The sequence below is a fragment of the Salmo salar genome, chromosome ssa02 (genome assembly GCF_905237065.1).
Source record: "Salmo salar chromosome ssa02, Ssal_v3.1, whole genome shotgun sequence".
Classification (NCBI taxonomy): domain Eukaryota; kingdom Metazoa; phylum Chordata; class Actinopteri; order Salmoniformes; family Salmonidae; genus Salmo; species Salmo salar.
The window spans coordinates 51888850-51894934 of NC_059443.1; positions in this window are offsets into that span (position 1 = coordinate 51888850).

The following is a 6085-nucleotide window of genomic DNA, read 5'->3' on the forward strand; positions in this document are numbered from 1 at the left end:
ATGGGTGGAGCATGCGTATGGGTGCTAAACTGCCCAGCTGTGACCTTCATAGGATTCCAATCTTGTCATTCGAGGAGAATATCTGATAGCAGACCTGGGCTAGACGGAAGAAAACTGACTGAAACAGGGAGGGACTTTCTGGATTTGTCCAATAAGACATTTTTGTTTTCTGTTTTAAAATGTTTTGCGTCATGTGTCCTAATGAATACGACCTTGTAAGGGATAGTCTTCTGACAGGTGTGACAGACTGGAAGAACAAAGGGAAGAGGGAATAAGAGAGGAAGAAGAGATGAAGCACCCCTCCATCCCAGTCCTCAATCTGCTCTCTGCTGAAACACAGGCTGACACACACACACACACACACACACACACACACACACACACACACACACACACACACACACACACACACACACACACACAAATCCACCAATTCTGCATGCATGCTCACACACAGATACACATGCAAACATTTATATAAACGTGTAATTGTTCAGAAAGTCTACCCATCTTTAGGTGCAAAATCGTTTCACTCATTATTTCTGTTTATAAACCTGATTTGAGGCCCTTGTAGGTCAGACGATAGTACTGTACACCAGCCCCAGGGGGCACTGTTGCTCCAGGCTGAAAAGTGCACTCGAAATCAGACGTTTCCTCCAGCATTTCACTTCCTCCTTAATAACATTTAAGCTCCACAATATCCGATTTCACTAGACTCTCACAACTGAAGCTGAGGTGGAAAAACAAGTTGCCCCTAAATGATGATCTGAGATCAGTTTTTATCAAATGTTCCTACAAATGTTGATGTTATTTAAGCAACCCTGTAGTCTTCTACAGCACAACCAAGTGCATTGGTCAGCCTTGTTGGTGTCCACATCCATATGTAACCTAGTCTGGTCGGAAATCTGTGTGTGCTGTCTTGCCATGTAACCCATCTGGCTTTTCATCCTCCAGACACATGCTAACTAGCGTTACATACAGCCTTGAGGGGGGTGAAGGCAAAGCTAAGGGCTTGTTGCTATGTTAACTGCACTTTACTTCCTCAGGTAACCAAACTCCTATTGAGGAAAATTGAAATCAAAACGCATTCATTAGTATCTCATATCTCAAATCTCATATTTCATAGCCTTGACGTGTTGCAAAAAACACAGGACTTGGGTGGTGTGTGAAACTCCTTTCCAATGCATTATGTATGCAGTATTTGGCAATAAAATGCAGAAGTATCGTGTTAAAAAAAAACTGAGCGAGTAAAGTAGATATCGTGTTCGAAGGCTTTGAAGTCTTTGTTACATGTTAAGGAGGATAGGGATACTTCGTAAGGGGGCCCCGGGGCGGTGTTTTCTGGGCATGTTCGGGAAAGGGAGGCATTGGAAACATTCTGAACCGCACCTACTTTGTCTCTCCACCCTCTCTCCCTCCTCCTCCCTTCCCTCTATCCCTCCCTCCCAAGTTCTGAGATGATGAAAGGCACTCTCCTTTTTTTCTCTCTCTCTCTCTTCCCTCCCTCCAACCCTCTCAAATTCATCATCAGCCCTTTTCTTGTTTCCTGTTTACATGGCTGGGGGCCGGCACCTACGAATGAAAGAGACGAGCCCTCTTATGATGCAATCTGCACTCGCTGCCCTCTTCTCCCTTCCCTCCCTCCTTCCCTAGTCTGATGTCGACAGCACCAATAGAGAGAGAGCGAGAGAAGGGGGGGAAAAAAATCTGTTTTTCTTCTTCCTCATTTTTTTTGGTTCTTCTGTCTTTGTTGTGTGACTCGGCTGACTGAGGTCTCGGCATGTGTAAGCACCACCCACTCTCTCTCTGTGACTTGAATGAGCTCAAACATATGCGGGAGTTCATCTCTACGGAGTATATCTCTACTGCACCCCCCTCAAACACACACACATGCACGAGCGCACACACACACACACCTCTCTCCCAAAATGGATGGAAGATTGCGTAAGAAGGTCCACTTGTGTGTTACAATAATATCTGATGGGGATTTTAATTGCGTGGTGTAGTGGTGAATTTGGTGTCGATGCTATAGGTTGCATTTCTGTTCCATGCATTGAATTGAATACATTGTAACAGGACGAAGAAGTAAGGTAGTGAGAAGAGGTCAAAGGTCAACATTCGTTTAAACATTCATTCTTCTTGCCTTGTATTTGACAAGTTAGGCTATTTGACGTAGACCAAATGATCTAGATTTAGAGCAATGATTTTGAGAAATACAACTAAAATGGATTGTTGCTAGGCAGTTTCTTGCTCTAAAAGACCAAGGGGTGAGTCAATACAAATGTTGCATTTGAACTTTTGTTATCCTGAGTGAACATTTGTGGCAACATTATTTTCCTTTTCAAAACAACTTAGCTATATCCCTGTTGCTGCATTTCCACATACTTCTTTGTGAACACTGACTCCACAATTTGAGCCATGGTATTCAGCCTTACTCGCTTTAATCAAAATTTAAACATTCATATTCAGCTAAATGTGAAATTCTTTCATTGTTTTCTGTGCTTAGAATACCAGTCAGTCTTGGCTATTCTCCCAGAATGGGGTATACACAGCTGTGTAGAGAACCACAATTAGTGTTAGCCTGAGACTAACCCATATCCTGATCTCCTTGGTGAGATTAGGCTAATTTGAGGCCTGGTTCGTTGTGTCACAAACACAGATGGTGCAGCCAACCTAGAGGTAGACCGTATGTATATATTTTCATACAAGTATGCGTGTGTGATACTGAGAAACCGAGGAATTGGCACATTTTGATATTGGACTGGTTGAGCATCAACAGTAACACTATACAGTAGGTCCAAGTCCTTTGATGGAGTATCTCACAGCTGTGTCTTCTCATTGGCTCCATGTTCCTAGCCTCCATGACTTGGTATTAGATCCCACAGTCCACTGCTGCTGTTAGTCAAACAGCCCTTTGAAAATGGCTCCAAGCTGCCCACCAAAAAAAGATGAGCCCAATGTAAAAATAGTTAAATAGTCCACCCTCTTCAGGGTTTCTGTTGCCAATGAGGGTGAATGTACTGGAAGAGGGACAGCGGGGACTGGGGGGGACAAATTAGTTGATATCCCTTTTCACGTGGGCAGGGTTACACGGATCGGAGCATGACCTGCCATGGCCTCGCCACGTTGTCATCGGAGAGGGCCGCGGAGAGCATGTTACAGGAGAGCAGTGACAGATGCTGTGGCCTGAGTCAGTCTGACTGTTACACGCGGCAAGCCTACACGACTATAGACTATTCTGTGTGACTAATATTTGCGACTACTTTGACTATTCTATACGACAATTCTATACGATTATCCTATATTACTTATTACTCTTCTGTGTGACTATCCTGACTATCATATGTTGTGAGGATGCATGACTATGTGACTATACATCACTATTCTGGCTCACTATTCTATGCGACTACCCTATATTACAATTCGGTGTGACTATTCCAACTATTCAATGTGAGTAGTCTGTGCTACATTGCATTGTATAAATGAACATGAGCATCCTATGGAGTTTTTTTTGCACACAAATGAATAGCGTAAGCTAGGTTACCCTGGACTTAATTAGGGCTAGGGGGCAGTATTGACACGGCTGGATAAAAAACATACCCGATTTAATCTGGTTACCACTCCTACCCAGTAACTAGAATATGCATATACTTATTACATATGGATAGAAAACACCCTAAATTTTCTAAAACTGTTTGAATGGTGTCTGTGAGTATAACAGAACTCAAATGGCAGGTCAAAACCTGAGAGATTCCTTTACAGGAAGTGGCCTGTCTGACCATTTCTTGAACTTCTTTTCCATCTCTATCATTTACTAAGGATCTCTGCTCTAACGTGACACTTCCCACGTCGTCCATAGGCGCTCAGAGCCCGGGAAAAAACAGAATGTCGTCATTCCAGCCCCAGGCTGAAACACATTATCGCCTTTCTCAAGTGGCCGATCAAGGGACACTGGGCTTATGCGCGTGACCCGACCGCCCCCGCCTTTGGGATTTTTTCCTCTGTTTGCCGAAAAGGAGATTCCCTGTCGGAATATTATCGCTTTTCTACGAGAAAAATGGCGTAAAAATTGATTTTAAACAGCGGCTGACATGCTTCGAAGTACGGTAATGGAATATTTAGAATTTTATTGTCACGAATTGCGCCATGCGCGCGACACTTCTTTACTATTTCGGATAGTGTCTGGAACGCATCGAACAAAACGCCGCTATTCGGATATAACGATGGATTATTTTGGACCAAACCAACATTTGTTATTGAAGTAGCAGTCCTGGGTGTGCATTCTGACGAAGACAACAAAAGGTAATCAAACTTTTATAATAGTAAATATGATTATGGTGAGTGCTAAACTTGCCGGGTGTCTAAATAGCGAGCCCGTGATGCCTGGGCTATGTACTTAGAATATTGCAAAATGTGCTTTCACCAAAAAGCTATTTTAAAATCGGACATATCGAGTGCATAGAGGAGGTCTGTATCTATAATTCTTAAAATAATTGTTATGCTTTTTGTGAACGTTTATCGTGAGTAATTTAGTAAAATGTTAGCGAATGCCCCGGAAGTTTGCGGGGTATGCTAGTTCTGAACGTCACATGCTAATGTAAAAAGCTGGTTTTTGATATAAATATGAACTTGATTGAACAAAACATGCATGTATTGTATAACATAATGTCCTAGGGTTGTCATCTGATGAAGATCATCAAAGGTGAGTGCTGCATTTAGCTGTCTTCTGGGTTTTGGTGACATTATATGCTGGCTTGAAAAATGGGTGTCTGATTATTTCTGGCTTGGTACTCTGCTGACATAATCTAATGTTTTGCTTTCGTTGTAAAGCCTTTTTGAAATCGGACAGTGTGGTTAGATTAACGAGAGTCTTGTCTTTAAATAGCTGTAAAATAGTCATATGTTTGAGAAATTGAAGTAATAGGATTTTTAAGGTTTTGAAAATCGCGCCACAGGCTGCCAGTGGCTGTTACGTAGGTGGGACGCAAGCGTCCCACCTAGCCCATAGAGGTTAAAGCAGTTATGCTATGCTAGCACAGATGGTTCCTAAAATAGGGCCTTTATCGATGGTTATGGACGTCTTTTGGTTTACAGACTAATCCCTCGCTGCCTTTTTTGGGGCACGTGGGTTTTGCATTTGCACTCACACACACACACACACACACACACACACACACACACACACACACACACACACACACACACACACACTCCTGACTCCGTTACAAATGAGCCGAACTAGATACTGCCACTTCAGCAAACAAGTGTTGTTTCCCCCCGCACCCCCCATTATCCTATCAGCCCATTGTGAAACCTTGACTAATCCACCCCCGTCCATCAACCTACCCCCCCCACCCCATCCCCAAAAAAGGAAACAAAAAGCCCCTCACATCCTCTCTTCAGCTGGTGTAGAGAGATGTGTGTGTGCCAATGAATAATTGTGACGCCGTGGAAACATGTTTAATTTTGCACACAAGCGCAAAGAAGCGCCGCCCGCCGCCGAAAACCCAATTTACATCTGAAAAGAAAATAACTCTCTTTTGATGTCTTTATCTGAGGCGCGAGGGCTTTGAAGCTTCCGACTGTAACCGTGTTTGTTTTGCCAATGTGATGGTTGGGGGAGAGGCGGAGGGAGATTGGAGGGAGGGTGGGGGACGAGGAAAGTGAGGATCAGAAGCGAATCGCGAGTGGGCCGAATATTAAAAGCAAGACACACTCTTTCCCTCTTTTCCTTCGTGCATCATCCCTCACTCTCTTCCTCGTAGCTAATCCGTCTTCACTAATTCGCAGCCCTCCTGAATTAAATTGACACAAAGCTGATTAACAAATCAATTAATGCGTTGTTGTTTTTTCTATCCCGGGCCTGGCGTTGATGTTTGATCCCCCCCCCTCCGGCCCAGCGTAGCGGCTGATGTAACACCCCAGAGAGATGACTAGTGGCAAGAGGTCCCCGGCATGACATCAATAATTTAACAACACCTTGGTCTCGGTAATGACTTATTTGAGTCTCTCTCTCTCTCTCTCTCTCTCTCTCTCTCTCTCTCTCTCTCTCTCTCTCTCTCTCTCTCTCTCTCTCTCTCTCTCT